The sequence below is a fragment of the Octopus sinensis genome, linkage group LG18 (assembly GCF_006345805.1).
Source record: "Octopus sinensis linkage group LG18, ASM634580v1, whole genome shotgun sequence".
In the NCBI taxonomy this organism is placed as follows: domain Eukaryota; kingdom Metazoa; phylum Mollusca; class Cephalopoda; order Octopoda; family Octopodidae; genus Octopus; species Octopus sinensis.
In genome coordinates, this window is record NC_043014.1 from 34,502,264 (window position 1) to 34,520,323 (window position 18,060).

The 18,060-nt window shown below is 35.1% G+C and overlaps 1 long non-coding RNA gene across 1 annotated transcript; it reads left to right on the plus strand.

The window, feature by feature from the left end:
* The first annotated feature begins 2,858 nt into the window (after positions 1-2,858).
* Positions 2,859-11,726, plus strand: LOC118766978. Its single transcript, XR_005002897.1, has 3 exons — positions 2,859-2,958; positions 9,289-9,303; positions 11,716-11,726. It is a non-coding gene; the product is annotated as an uncharacterized LOC118766978 (long non-coding RNA).
* The last annotated feature ends 6,334 nt before the right edge of the window (positions 11,727-18,060 follow it).

The window sequence follows — 18,060 nt, forward strand, 5'->3', positions numbered from 1 at the left end:
TAACAATTACGTGAGAAAGACTGAAATATTAATTATACTAACACAAATTCCTGACGTTCACACAACTGCAACCGTTGCCTATTTGATAGTACATACCTATAAATAACCATGACTCATCACATACACACACACACATGTACTCATTCATACACCAAAACATATACAGAAATATATACACACAAACACACACTCATAGACATGTGGATGTAATTACTCACATGGGTGTGTGGTAAGAAGCTTGTTTCCCAAACACATGGTTCTGGGTTCAGTCCTACTGCGTGACACCTTGGGAAAGTGTCTTATACTATTGCCTTGGGCTGATGAAAACCTTGTGAGTGGATTTGGTAGACAAAACTGAAAGAAGCCCTTATATGTGTGTGTGTGTGTGTGTGCTCGCACATGTGTGTGATTTGTGTCTGTGTTTGTTCCCCTATCACCACTTGATAAACCACTGTTGTTGTGTTTACGTCCCTGTAACTTGGTAGTTCAGCAAAATTGACCAATAGAATAAGTGCTAGGCTTAAAAATGTCCTGGGGTTGATTTGTTCGGCTACAACCCTTCAAGGTGGTGCTCCAGCAGGGCCACAGTCAAATGACTGAAACAGGTAAAAAAATAAAAGAATAAAGACATAAACACATGTATGCACAAACACACACATGCAAGCACACACACATACATGTACACATACAAACACACATATACATATACATGTACACACACACACACACACACACACACACACATATGCAGCATGGAATTTTGTCAGTAAACAGGTTGTGGTTTCAAAGCGACGAAAATATTTTGACAAATAAATTTAAATGTTGAAGTGAATTGAATGGTTTTTGTGTTTTTAAATGGCTTAAAAACACCTTCCACTCTGCAATTGTTTTCATTTCAGCACATGACCTCAGATCAAGTCACTTGCTATGCAAGTACATCTCTGTATACATATATATATATATATATATATATATATATATACATACAAGTAGAGATACTCTGCCTTGCTAGGGATTAAAATGGCATAGTCTTTTTATTGTTTTATTTGTTTCAGTCATGTGACTATGGCCATACTGGAGCACCGCCTTTGGTTGAACAAATCGACCACAGGATTTATTCTTTGTAAACCTAGTACTTATTCTATCAGTGTCTTTTACTGAACCGCCAAGTTATGGGAATGTAAACACAGCAACATCGGTTGTCAAGCAATGGTGGGGGTACAAACAGACACACACACACACACACAAACAAATATACACATATATATTACAGTCTTCTTTCAGTTTCAGTGTACGAAATCCACTCACAAGGCTTTGGTCAGCCTCAGGCTATAATACATATCTATCTCTCTCTCTCTCTCTCTCTCTCTCTATATATATATATATATATATATATAAATGTATATACATATAAACATGTATACATATATCTATATCTATATAATATATATATATATATATATATATATATATATATATATATATATACACACACATATATATAACATATATATACATATATATATATATATATATCATCCATCATTTTGAATCCAGGTTTTGTTCCCGTAAACGGGGGTGGCCGGATCTACCTCAATGTTATAGCAACCACCCTCACACCATCTCGCCATCTTTCCCGGTTTTGGGCATCCTCCCTTCCCAAGCCGACCCTCCCAATCTTCTCCACCTGTTCCTTCCACATTTTCCTCAGTCTGCCTCACTTTCACCATCCATTGAACCCTTTTCGAGCCTACTGCTCCCTATAAAAACCTAGCTTTTTCCTCATTATATTCTTTGGTTCAAGACCGTTTAGGGTCTAGCCCTGACCACACAAGACACTGCCAGTTCCATTGACAACACCACAGCAGCCACATTCAGTGTCACAGCCACAAGTTCACATACAGCATGTACCTGTAACTGGCTCCACATCATGGCCATGACTCCGTGATACAGTATTTCAACTGCTGTGTACAATTGACTACGAACTGTATTATATATATACACATGTATATATATATATATATATATATAATATATATATATATATATATATTGCTTCTTTATTCTGTTACTTGTTTCAGACATTTGAGTGTGGTCATGCTGGAGTACCACCTTTTAGTTGAAGAAATCAACATCTGGACTTATTCTTTGTAAGCCTGGTGCTTATTCTATTGATATCTTCTGCTAAACTGCTAAGCTATGGGAACGTATATATATAGGACACACTTCTTTCAGTTTCTGTCAACCAAATCCATTGACATGGCTTTGGTCAGCTGAAGGCTATAGCAGAATGCTTATTTTGTGCTTTTATTAAACCTCCAAATGTGTCAGATCATTTTTGTCCACCCTGTACTATGCATTATACACGAGAGATATGTCTTTACTAAGAGTTTGTTATTGAGAATCAGAGCTGCATTTTATAACTGAATAAATCACATTATGTTAATTTATTCAGATCTGCTTGCATGTTTGCTAACACCAACTGTTGTCATAGCAGGACATGCAGATGTTGCACAACCATAAAGGATTGGACCAACTTTATTCATTTACGTTATAACACTTTTGATACCATTTAATGTTTTCGTGTCCAATACTATAATACAATAAACTAAGTATTCTGCTGTTTTTTTCCATTGTTGTTTCCTTTGCATGCCCAAGCATGTTTCTGATTGGCTCTTATGCTTTATTCATTGTCTTCTGGTGTTACTCTAATGAGTAAAGACTATGTGTCATCTACTTGAAGCAATGATATTGAAGATTTTGCTAAGCTTACTTAAATTGATTGAGCTTTCTAAGGAGCTGAGATTCGAAACTGTGTCGGCTCAGTAATGAGAAATATGTCACAGTGTACTAGGTGACATGCCCTGAATTCTAACCAATATTATTTCATCTGTAATTGTATGATCAATAAAATTTTCCATGAGTTTCCTTCCAAGACATGGCTATAAATTGAGATGTGTACCATCAAGCCAGCGAGTAGAGAGGGGGCAATAGAGATCTGTGAGAAGATGGGATCCTTGGTGGTGACTCTGTGTTAAAAAGAATCATCTGTTTACAATGAGCACAGAATTTTCCAAGCTCTCACAACATGAAGATATAGCTACCGTTACTAGTAGTCATATCTCTAGTGATAAACGCTTATCTAGATACTTCTGACATACAGTTCAATCTTGGCAAAAACTTCTTTATATTTAATGTAAATCAATGGTTCTCAACAATTTTCTACTTATGGACCCCTCTGATTCCTGTTTTACTCAACTGGACCCTCATAACCATTTGATATCTAAAAGATCCTATTATATGTTTATAATTAAATATTATCTGGAATTATATAAAAGAATTGTTAAAATATTTTATGCATTGTAGAAATATAACCCATTTATTGCACATAATTTTTAACAAAATCTTATATGGCCCCAAGTTGAAAACCCCTGATGTAAATAAATGGTTTCATCAAAGATATTAAATGAACTTGGTTTTAATATGGGTCACAACAGGCAGCCAAAATCAGCCCTACTAATTATTCAACATACATTTAATCAAATTTCCACAAGACTAAAACCTCTATAGTGTAGACTCTATATATATGTGCATTCGAATGTAGCAGGCACCAACTGGCCTTCGGCCACTGTTTCTATCCCATTGTATCCACTACTCTGATTGGTTTGAATTGGTGCAATTTGTCTCCTCCTCTGTTGTGCCAACTGACCGCAGATAGCCAGTCAGAAACGTTAGATAGCATCATGTGAACAAGCTTTTTTGAACCCTTTTCGAGCCTACTGCTCCCTATAAAAACCTAGCTTTTTCCTCATTATATTCTTTGGTTCAAGACCGTTTAGGATCTAGCCCTGACCACACAAGACACAGCCAATTCCAGTGACAACACCACAGCAGCCACATTCAGCATCACAGCCACAACTTCACATACATCATGTACCTGTAACTGGCTCCACATCATGGCCACGACACCTTGATACAGTATTTCAACTGCTGTGTACAATTGACTACGAACTGGTATTCTCATCCTTGTGTCTATGAACTTCTCACTTTGATGGCTATAGACTCTTTCGCTATCTTCCTCTTCATTACCCTTCTTAAATGTACTTAACACACGCATACATCTATGCTTACACACTCACATACATTTTGTTCTCATGACAGCCTGTCTATTATCCTGTATACATGATGCACACACAAACACACATGTTAACATATCAATAAACCTCCCCTTAATCATTCTATGCAGTTGTGTCTCTCTTTTACCCTCTGGCACTTATATGTATTATTCAATTTATATATTTTGTAAGGGCTGTGTGATGTACTAAGGAGCCATTCTTGTCACCTCACATTGCATGCTCTTTACACCTCTACAACTTCAGTAGCATTAGAGTAAGATCTCTACAACTCTAGAGAGATACTTATTTTCCTGCTGTCTTTCAATGACAAGGATTGTAAATAATAGCATATTAGATCATTCCTCTCATAATATATCATTGATATCACAAAGATTCATAGTAGATGTCACTTTTGCATTGTTACACATGTAGAAACTAAAACTTCATCCCAAACAAAGTAAATAATTATGTTATATGGTAGCATTTCATAGTGTATAAACTTATTGCAAAGATTTTCAAATTCACTTACTAAACAAAAACAAGTAAAAAAAAAATGAAAAATGAAAAACGAAAATCACTATTTCAAAAAAGGGAAGTAGGGACTGAACTTTCACTTTTTCTAGGAAGTATATAAATTGCATATTATTTAAAAATTCACTCTTAAGTAGTGCTTTAAAACACTGTAAAGTGTTTAAAACACTTTATACATGTAAGAAGTATAAATAGCTTTTTAAAATTTCCATTTACTCAAGTCAATATTACCTTCATTGAATAATATGTTCATGGTGGATTAAGTTATAATCCTTAAAAAACATCTGCACAACTGTCTTATTATGTTGAAACTCCCTTCGGTCATGACTGACCGTGGGTTTGCACAAGTTACCTTCCCAGGCACAAGTCCAGGCAAAGTTGTTTATGGAAGACTAGCAGTCACCCATGCATACCGGCCTCCCCTCTCCACACCACCAGTGTTATCCAAGGGAGAGGCAACAGCAGATACAGCTTGGCACCAGTGATGTCGCAACTCATTTCTACAGCTGAGTGAACTGGAGCAACGTGAAATAAAGTGTCTTGCTCAAGAACACAACACGCAGCCCGGTCCGGGATTCGAACTCACAACCTCACAATCATAAGCTCGACGCTCTAACCACTGAGCCATGTGCCTTCACGTCTTATTATGTACACTATTTTATTTCAGGTGAGACATTTTGTTTAAAATGCTGACTTCTTAAATCTGTCCTGCAGTTTCTCAAGGAAAGAATGTGATTCATTGTCTTTTTTTTTTAAAAGACAAAATATGTGAAATTGAGAAAAAAATGGCAGAACAGCCTGATGAAATAGTAAATATATCTTTAATGTTGTATTTGAAAAGTGCTTTTAAATAAATAAACCTGGGGTCTAAGCATTACTATAGAGTATGAAGAAAGAAAAAAACCTTGGAGGGCATTAAAAAGTAGAACCATATTAATTGTCACTTCTAGGCTCAACCATCATTTTGACATTTTCTCAACATTTCTTCTCAGTATTCAATATCACAAAAGCAATAAAAACTTTTCCAACTGCTCTTTTGTTTTGTACTCTTTATCATCATCATCCTCATCATCGTCGTCGTTGTCGTCATCGTCGTCGTCGTCGTCATCATCACCATCGTCATCATCACCATCATCATCATCATCATCATCACCACCACCACCATCATCATCATCATCGTCGTCGTCGTCGTCGTCATCATCATAGTCGTCATCACCACCATCATATCATCATCATTATCATCATCACCATCATCATCACCACCACCACCACCACCACCACCATCATCATCATTGTCGTCGTCGTTGTCATCGTTGTCGTCATTATTTAACATCTGCTTTCCATGCTGGCATGGGTTAGATGGTCTGGCATAGAGCTGGCCAGCTGAGAACTGTCCAGACTCCAATTGTCTGTTGTGGCATGGTTTCTATGGCTGGATGCTTTTCACTTAACAGTTTTCTCAAGAAAATTAAACTGATCAATCAATGTTTCTGGATCTTCTAACATTTAAACCACATATATTCCTTATGTCTTGTCCAAGCAAAAGAAGTTATATTACATACTTAACAAAGGTGGTCAGCTCACAAAATTGTTTCCATGTCAGGTAAAATGTTTAGCAGCATTTCATTTGTCTTTACATTCTGAGTTCAAATTCCACAGAGGCTGACTTTGTCTTTCATTCTTTCAGGCTCAAGGAAATAAGAACCAGTTGAGCATAGGGGTCACTGTAATTGATTTACCCTGTCCTCCTAAATTGCTGGCCTTGTGCCGAAATTTGAAACCAATATTATGTACTTAACAATGCAATTTGGTTGGTTATACATTATATCCTTGGAATGAATTTGAAAGACAGTCTGAATCATTAATTATAGAATGCAAGTTGTTCTCTGCAAAGGGATCACTGAAATATGATCAAATATCACAAAAAAGGAAGAATTTCTAAAATTCATAAAGTTTTAGTGAAATATGTGAATGCATGAAATTCCCACAAAATGCTATAATTCAAGAAGTTTGACAATCCTGGCTTACAGATAAAATAATCAACAAACACGTGATATAACAAACACATATTATACAACGTTCACTTTCCAGACATTTGTACATTACTGCATAAGCTTTATACACACTTTTGACAAGTTGTGGTGTACCTGAGCACTGTATACAATAATTTCATTATTATTATTATTATTATGAGGATACACCTGTAAGAAAAAGATATTACAAAAGGAAAAAGGGGCTCTCTACCCGCCTTTTGACCAGACTCCCGTGGCTTTTATAGGTTTTTCCACCAGGAACCTTTCAAAGCACCTCCCCTATTGGGAGTTTTTTCATTCTAAAAAATTTTCGTTGTTATACTGTTTTTTACATGAATTTTCAAACAGACAAAACCCTTTGTAACTTTCGTCCTGTGTTTTGTCCCTTTATGTTATAATTAATTTTTGTGAGCCCTTGTGGCCAATAAAAGAATTAATTATTATTATTATTATTATTATTATTATATGTACATATAAATCAAACTTGTAATATTCATAGAAATGTTATTTATAATAAGGCACAACATTGGTATCAATCTTTACTCTTTTACTTGTTTCGGTCATTTGACTGTGGCCATGCTGGAGCACCGCCTTTAGTCGAGCACATCGACCCCAGGACTTATTCTTTGTACGCCTAGTACTTATTCTATCGGTCTCTTTTGCCGAATCGCTAAGTTACGGGGATGTAAACACACCAGCATCAGTTATCAAGCGATGTTGGGGGGACAAACACAGACACAAACACACACACACACACACACATATATATATACATATATACGACAGGCTTCTTTCAGTTTCCATCTACCAAATCCACTCACAAGGCTTTGGTCGGCCTGAGGCTATAGTAGAAGACACTTGGGACTGAACCCGGAACCATGTGGTTGGTAAGCAAGCTACTTACCACACAGCCACTCCTGCGCCTATATTCTGTTTATATTCTCCTCTAACCCGGATCATCCTTATTCAGTCTATAAGTCCACATACCTTTATTCCTTTCTTACTTCCACTCTCTAAGTCATTCCTCCCTTTCCCCCCCTTTGTGTATCATTCAGTCTACAGTTTTCCATCTTTGTCTCTTTTTCTCTCACCAATTCTTTTTCCCCACGGCTAAATACGTCATTTATATAAAATGTAAGTAAAATAGAAATACTTTTTTGAATTAATTACAATACATAATATCATGGTCACTGCCAAGGGCATATTCATGACTCCTGTTCTTTTGTCATTCGTTAATTGATATGATTGCATACACATTTACACACACACTATATGTGTGTGTGTATGTATGTGTGTGTGTGTGTGTATTAAAATCTATGAGGATTACTTAATAGAATTTTTGAAGTGTAAAGGTGATCTTAACAAAATATGTTATGAATTCTTTTATGAGGATGTTACTAACCTTTTTTGAGAAGAAATTTTTTCCTGGTGTGCAAGCACTTTTCGGGAAGGCCATTTTTTTCTTGCCAAATAAACACATGCACTATATATTCATTCTTCACTCATTTATTATTATATATTTTCATTGTCTGGAAATCTTTCGTCACACACCTGTGACTTCTTCCATCCCATGTGTCTCCTGTTCTGTTTAGTCCACAGGCTCATAAAACCAGTTTCCAAGATTCTGTGGCACACACACACATACACACCCACACACGCACATACACACACACACACACATGCACATTAATCTAAGCCTGAAAGAGATGTGTTTCTGTTAGAGGCCTGTGAATCTTGGTCACATTGAGCCCAATCAAACCATTTTAAACAATAATAATAACAAAACAACAATAACAACAACAACAACAATATATATGTGACTAAAGTGGAGTACCATGGAAGATGTGCTCTCAAGGCACACTACTAGGGACACACCCAAAACAAGGTTGGAATTCTACATTTTAAAGTCTCTTATCTAAACTTTGATTTTAAACATAACTCATATATATATATATATATATATATATATGAATTTATTTGGTAGTTTAATTACAGCTGAATTACCCAGTAATACCCGGAAAAGCAGGGGTTATTTCTAATTCCTATTCCCATTACCCTGTTTCATGTCCTATCCCATTCCCTGTTCAGTTCCTGTTTTAGTTCTGCTCTCCTCTCATTCCTATCGCCAATCCTATATCAATTGATAAATTTTAGAATCAGTTAAGTGAAATTAAGCCATCAAATATTTTGTTAACATTTATGATAATAGTTTATTGCTAAAAATAGGTATTACAAACTATTAATATGATTAGTGGGTGAATGAGGAATGTCCCTATATTATTTTAACAAATTAATACGCTTCTGAGTAAAATAAATTAGATAAATAGATAGATTTACAAATACATTGACAAGTAGTCCATGTATTGTAGCTGGCATTGTTGCATGTTGTAGCTTATAGTAAACATGTGAAACAGTCCCCTTCCCAAGGACACCCATTATAAATTTTTATTGAAATCCAATTCAACTATAATTGAACTGGATGTTAGGAAGAAATAAATAACAAAATTGGATTTAATGTGGAAAATTATTTCAATATACCAAATTTGAAAATTTTGATGTAATTTTAAAATCTCACAATATGTGACAGCACCAGGGAAAACCCTACAAAGGTAGAGAGACAGACAGTTATAGGACATCACACACAAACACAAGCAAACAACACAAATTTACAAACGTACACACAGGTAATCACTAGTTTAAAATGGTGTAGACATATGTATGTATCTATGTACATATGTATATATATGTATATGTGTGTGTGTGAATGTTTCTTTGTGATGGACAGCAGAAAAGTTACCTTAAAGCTACGTATTCCTCACACTCACCTTTCTGTGTGTGTGTGTGTTATATCCATGTATTTATGAAAGTATGTATGCAGCGTCGCATACATATGACAGCTGTATTAATGTTAACATCCCATTGCCACCACTGTTCTCACCTTCACTGATATAAATCACCCTTACTTTTCTCCTTCCTTTCTCTCTGACAAATACTTTTTGCAACCATCTCATTTTAACATATAATTTTCCCAGCGCCCTGGGGCGGGGGAACATTATAGATTTTTATTGAAATCCAATTAACTTATTATTGAACTGGATGTTAGTGTAACATGTGTGCAAAGTTTCGTGAATATTGTTTTGTTGGTTTAAACACTAAGATGGTAACAGACAGACAGAAATTGCCATTTATGCATTATATATATATATGTAGTTATGTAAATGTTAGGTTTGCTATCCACAATATTCTATATTGTGGAAATGCTCCATGGCTTCAACCTGTGAATTATGTCATTGCATATAAATCTTGGTGGAATGAAGTCGCAACATTAGTTCATCTGCAGGTGCTAGTGTTTGTTGTAAATGGTATAAAGAAAGGTAGATTCTGCAATGTGCTTGACCAGATCATTAGAAAAATATCTGCTGATCACCTTTTCCTTCTTTGAGTTTGATCAAATGATATTGCATGGGATAAAATTATAGGCAGTCATAGAGTTGGGAATAGAAATGCCAATAGCATACTTTTACCCAACTGTGTTTCTTATAACCTTGTCATCACCAATACGCTGTTTTTGCAGAAAAACAAATACAAAACAATATCCATGCTCTGAACACTGGCACCAACTTGATCAAATTACAGGAAACCAATGAAACTTACGTGTGCATTTCATACTTCACTCCTCTAGTGATGCACCTTTGTTTTGCAGTGCTTCTCCCCTGTTCATCGATTTTTGTGATGGTTGAAATGAAGGAACAGTGTGCTTCCATGAAATTCTGTTTTCTGCTGGGAAAATGGTGACTGAAACAGTTGTCATGCTTCAAACAGCTTACAATGAAGCTGTCATGAGCAAAACACAAGTTAACGAGTGGTTTCCATACTTTAGGAATGGTCACTTGTCGCTTGAAGACTAACCTTGTTCAGGGCATCCGTCGACCTCCCAAACAAACGAAAACATCATGAAAATTCACGAACTGATCTTGGAGGACCATCACCAAACAATTGACGAACTTGTTGATATGACTGGTGTGTCCTGGAGCTCCTATCAACGAATTTTGCATGAGGAATTGCGAATTAAAAGAGTTGCAGCAAAATTTGTGCCTTGCTTGCTCATGGAAAATCAAAAGCCGTCATAACTGAATGCATGTCATAAACTGAAAGAACAGCTGGAAGTCGATCTGTTTGGGTGGAAAGACACATCCAGTTTGTGGTTGCTGTGGAAAAGATGAAGTGAACTGAGCAAAGATTAAGTTAAGAGTAATGTGCCAAGGGACACATATATAGTGTGACTGTATCAAGTAATTTTGATAAAGGTTTTACATATCTGTGTGTGGTGTGCGATGTATTTTGTCTTAGGATGAGTGTAATTTAGTGCACAAATAAGAGAAAGAGAGATAGAGAGAGGGGGAGGGGGAGAGAGAAAGAGAGAGAGTGAGGGGGAGAGAAAAGAGAGAGAGGGAGGAGGATGGAGAGAAAGAGAGAGAGGGAGGGAGGGGGAGAGAAGAGAGAGAGAGAGAGTGAGGGGGGAGAAAAGAAAGAGAGGGAGGAGGGGGAGAGAAAGAGAGAGGGGGAGGGAGGGAGAGAGAGAGAGAGAGAGAGAGAGAGAGAGAGAGAGAGAGAGAGAGAGAGAGAGAGAGAGAGAGAGAGAGAGAGAGAGAGACCTACCTTAAACAAAGGGTTTCAGAATTTTATTAGGTTTTACTGAGAGAATATAAGTGAAAGATATTGATGTTGAAATCACAGCAGAAGAGAAGAAAGGAAAATTTAACAGATGTCTAATGTTATAAGTAAGCCTGCTGCTATATTTTACCAGCACTACTGGACCATTATCAGTTAATTTGGTACACTGGTACATGCCCTTGCAAATTCCACATTCCTTTACTCACCACTTTTTTTTTTCCAGCTGGTATATTGGTTACAATTATGTTCAACTCTTTCATAGTTCTAATAATATCTATTACATAAGATGTAGTTCTGCTGATATCTGTTATGTAGGGTACCTGTATCTATGTGTGCATATCATAATCATTATTCTTGCATAGGTCAGAGGGAATTCACTAAGGCAGATGTCCTATAGCCAGATGTGCTTCCTGGTGCCTATCTTCTGTTTCCAAACGACTTAATATTTCTAGACACGGCTGGACATGTTTACCCAATAGAGTGAAAATAAGGAACATTGCATGATGCTGACGATTATTTATAACTCTCCAGTGATGTCAAGATTACAAGATACAAACATATTAAATACATGCATACATATATGCATATATAAGGGACTACTTTTAGCTTCTGTCAACCAAACTGAGTCACAAGGCATTGATTGGGCCTGGATCTACAGTCGAAGACCTGCCTAATGTGCCACACAGTAAGAAATGAAATTGAAACCACAGTGTGTGTGTGTGTATATATATATATTATATATATAATATATATATATATATATATATATCATCATCATCATCATCATCATCATCGTTTAACATCCTTTTTCCGTGCTAGCACGGGTTGGACGGTTCGACCGGTGTCTGGGAAGCCAGGAGGCTGCACCAGGCTCCAGTCTGATCTGGCAGTGTTTCTACAGCTGGATGCCCTTCCTAACGCCAACCACTCCGCGAGTGTAGTGGGTGATTTTTACGTGCCACCTGCACAGGTGCCAGGGGAGTCCGATATCGGCTACAATCGGTCGGTGCTTTTAACGTGCCACCAGCACGGAAGCCAGCCAAGGCGGCGCCGGCATCGGCACGTTCGGATGGTGCCTTTTATGTACCACCGGCACAGGAACCCTGAAAGCAAAGGTCACTTCCTTTTCCCTCCCAGCAGTTAGACACAAAAAAAAACACAGATTTTGTTTGTACTTTGTTTGTATATATAAATTTTCAGAATGAGATAAAAAACCAAAGCTGTGAAAGATTTTAGAACATTTGTAAATAGAAGGTCTTACAGCTGTTTCCGGGATATTTTATATATCCCTTCATCAGAGATGGTGTGAGAAGATGGTAAAGCAATAGTTATTTTAGATAAGATACGAAATAGAGAGAGAAGTGGAGGAATGAAATTAGATGTGAGATATGCAGGGATATTGCATCTGTAGACCCATTATTTAGGCAGAATGGTTTACATATAAGATTCCTGGAGCTTAACTTATAAAGACTCCGCCGGTTACGACGACGAGGGTCCCAGCTGATACGATCAACGGAACAGCTTGCTCGTGAAATTAACGTGCAAATGGCTGAGCATTCCACAGATACGTGTACCCTTAACGTAGTTCTCGGGGATAATCAGCGTGACACAGAGAGTGACAAGGCTGACCATTTGAAATACAAGTACAACTCATTTTTGCCAGCTGAGTGGACTGGAGCAACGTGAAATAAAGTATCTTGCTCAAGGACACAACGCGTCGCCGGGAATCGAACTCACAACCTTACGATCATGAGCCGAATGCCCTAACCACTAAGCCACGCGCCCTCACTGGAGCTTAACTATAGTCTGTCCATAGCACATACTCAGCATTACCTGACACCTTTGGGTCTTATTGACACCATTACCTCTCATAATCTCTCTTTCTCTCTCTCTCTATATATATATATATTACATGCATGTTTGCATATATTGGTGTATGTGTGCATGCACATTGAACATCTACAAATATACATACTATAAGCTAATAATGAAACAAGTTTAAACCAATGGAATAAACATTACAATCCCTCACTTCAGAGTTTCGCCATTGTAATTCCTCAAATTTCAAAAAACACGTAATTACATCCTAGCCTTCACAGTCCTTCTTGTTTGATTCTTTAAACCCCTATTCTTGCTATATATATATATATATATATATATATATATATATATATATATAATATATAATGTATATATGTGTGTGGTATGTGGTGTGTAATATATATATATATCTATATATATTATATATATATATATTATATACATATAGATATATATAATATAAATTAATAATATCTATATACATATATAACATATATATTATATATATATACTTATATATATATATACATATATATACATATATATACTTATATATTATATATATACATATATATACATATATATATATATATACATATATATACATATATATACATATATATATATAATATTATATATATACATATATTACATATATATACATATATATTATATACATATATTACATATATATACATATAATATATATATATATATCTATATAACATATACATACATATATATACAGATATATATATATACATATATATCCATATATTATATACATATATATATATATATATATACATATATATATATATATATATACATATATATACATATATATATATACATATATATACATATATATATATATACATATATATATACATATATATATATATACATATATATATATACATATATATACATATATATATCATATATATATATACATATATTTATATACGATATATAATATATACATATATATACATATATAATACATATATATATATACATATATATATATATATACATATATATATATATACATATATATATATATACATACATATATACATACATATAATATATACATATATATAATACATATATATATATATACATATATATATATATATACATATATATATATACTATAATATATCATATATATATATATATCTATATATAATACATCTATATATATATATATATATCTACACATATATATACATATATATAATATATATATATATATATATATAATACATATATATATATACTACATATATATATATATACATACATATATATACATACAATATATATACATACATATATATACATACATATATATATATATACATCATATATATACATACATATAATATCATTATATACATACTAATATATATAATATATATATATATATATATCACCGTCACCGTCACTGACCAGGCTATCAGATGTTGCTACACATCGCTGTTCACAATGCGCTTCGCATTGTTTTAGCCTTCAAAGGACGCCACCCCACTGGCTAAGCGGGCAGGCCAACAGAAGAAAGAGTGAGAGAAAGTTGTGGCGAAAGAGTACAGCAGGGATCGCCGTCACCCCCTGCGGGAGCCTTGTGGAGCTTTAGGTGTTTACGCTCAATAAACACTCACAACGCCCGGTCTGGGAATCGAAACCACGATCCTACGACCGCGAGTCCGCTGCCCTAACCACTGGGCCTCCACATATATATATATATATATATATATATATATATATATTAGCAGAGATACCCAGCATTGCTCGGGATTAAAATGACATTGCAGCATTGACAACAAAACATTTGTAGAGTAAATGATGGGCTAATTCGGCTAAGCAACATGCTATGCATTCATTTGGAGTATTTCAGGCCCTAACCTGTGGGGGGTTTATGTGATTTTTGAATGCACTGAAAAGCTGTCTAGTTGGCACTGTGTCTAACATGACCCATCATCTGAAATGTTGACACCTCCTTCGGGTTTGTTGTCCTACATCACTCTTAAAGTAAATTTGGAGGAACTGTTGTTGTTCATTTGTGGGTAACAGGGAACCAATGAGGTGATAGACTTGCCCTTGAACCTTGATGTCGTCGTAAATTCATGTTTATCTACCTTCTTAGATGCATCAAACGATGTCATTTGCAGAGTTGTATTGTCTGAAAATCCTTTGACTGGATGGAAATGCCTTCTAGAAGATCCATAAGAGGTTGAGGAGGAGCTGGTAGTGCTGGCAATGTTACCTGACCACCTGAGCAGCACATACCATTTGTTTCATTTGAAAATTTTAAAGCTCTGCATAAATGACAATTTGTGTTTAGCACACCAATTTGGGCAGAGTTATCATTTTTACAAGAATGGGATGGAACAGATTCAAGAGTTGTGAAGAACGAATTTGTACGTAGTCTGTTTCTGAGAGCTTTTCTATTGGACTTCTGTCTAATCAGTAAAATATTGATTAATGAACCAGCATTAACTGCTGCAACATGCATTTGCTGATCTTGAGAAAATCTCATCTAGCTTCTCTCTTCAGACTCTTGCCTTCGGTTTTCTACAATCCTCCTTGCTTTATACTTGTTTCTGGAGAGATTACGTCTTTTCTTTGGTAGCATATTTTTTCCAATATTGTAAACAAAAAATTTTGAACATAGAAAGAAATTATACATTAATCCCTATTTTTGTAAGCAGTTGTAATCGTAAAAAAATTATTTGAAGAGAGCAGAAATTGAAAGATGAGAAAGCAAAAAGAACAGAGAAAGTGAAAGATGTATGTACGTCTATATGAAATGGGTGTGTGTGTGTGTGTGTGTGTGCGTGTGTATGCGTGCATGCATGTGTGTGTGTATGTGAGAGAGAAAGAGGGTGAGAAAGAGAGATAGAGTGAGTGAATGAAGGTGTGTGTCATGTTGATTGATATCTTATAGAGAATGTGACATCATCGTATAAAAATGTTTACGATAGTTGATTTATGGAAAAGATTATGTCAAATTTTTGAAATGCAAATATGTGAATGGATGTTAAGTTTAATTTGTAGCTGAAATAGTACTGAATCTTTTGATACCCCATACGTCAAAACCTGTAACTCGGTTTTAGTATGCATAAGGAATATATATATATATAGGACAGTATCTCACATTACAATAGAGGCGTAATACTGAAATAGTGTAAGAAATAAGAGATTGCTCTGGGTTCACACTAGGCAAGAAGTTGGAAATTATTTTGGCCCATGACACTCTTGGCTTTTGTATTTGACACCTGTTGCTTCAAGTATTTTATTTCGATTTTATGTATATATGTATGTGTAAGCCAATGAGGGAGACCTCTACATGGTAGCTAGACTTGGTAGAAATAGCAGCCAAATCTCCCTCAAAACACCATACTGTCTTAATCCGACAATTTTACCTATTATGTAGTTTGAATGAGAAACTGTAACTAAAGAGAAAGATTATTAACCCCCAAATTTTACGCATTTTAATAGCAATCATTTATTTCTCTTTTTTGCTTAATTAGTAGTTTTTCATTTCAGATGTAAGGTGAAGAGGGTTAACTTGGACGGTGTTAAGTAGTGGAGATGTTTGGTGATTGTATGTGGTGATTACTTTGGACTGTTTCTTCTTAATAAGGATAATTGATTGATAACGAATCTTAACACAATATATATACTACCACTTCAAGTGGAATTGGACGTCATAAGAGAGACAGCGTAGTGACGGTTTTGGCTGACTATCATCCTGTATGCCCCTTGTTGCTAGTGTAATGGTATGTGCTGGCTGTCTGAGCAACTGGTTGATTTTAATGGTGGAACAAACAGGACAAAAAGATTACAAAAATAGCAATTCTCACTTTGAAACTAACAATTTTGAAAATCTTCTTAGATTACGGAATGCTCCACTCTCTCATATATTCATGTTTAAAATTTCAGCGTGATCGGATGAATAATACTCGAATTATAAACGCACAAACAGACAGACAGAACAGATTTTAAATATTAAGATAAATAGATCAGAGACAGAAAATGGAATCCACAAGATTCTTTATCGAAATCCACTACAATTGTTTTGACTTATCCAACACCTGTACTTCACAGGTGAGATACTGTATAATTGTCTTGCATCGCAGGTGCAGATTGAATCTCCTTATAAGATATGTAGTTAATTAACTGTCAATTGGAGATACACAATTGCCAGAGAATAGACTGAACAGTATGTGGAATCAAAGGAATTATGATTATAAAGAGGGTCATTGGAAGCAAGTGAGATGTGCTCAGTGACCAGTTGCCCCCTTATCTCTTGACTTATGACCCTTTCTTCTCTACTTTCTCTCTGACTTTATTTGCTAGTCTATCTAGTTCTCCCTTCCTCTACATACTTATAATGGGTTTATTGCTAAGCAGAGATCAATTTAATACATCTTTTTGTATATCTAATAATTTGCTTATATCTTTGTTTCGAGAGCATGTAAATCTCTACCTTTATATGTCTGGGTTTTATTTTGATCTCATCTATGTTTTATGTGTGTACTATTCATGCAGTTTTGGTTACTTTTTCTGATGAGTTGTAGTGCACCTGAGCACTGTATACAATAAGTTCATTATTATTTTGTGTTGATGTTTTTATTTGTCTTCTTATTGGCGTATTTCATTTTATTACTTTTTGAGAAGTATGTCTTCTCTCTTAGTTTCTTATGAGAACTCCCAGTTTCTTATACAGCTAGATATGTATTCTTATAAAATACCTAGATATGTATTCTTATAGAGCTAACAGAAATGGCTAGGAGAAAAAATGAGGCACTGGTTTAAAAAGTCACCTGAGGAAATGCAATCAGCACCTGTGATGCAAGACAATTGTATAGCAT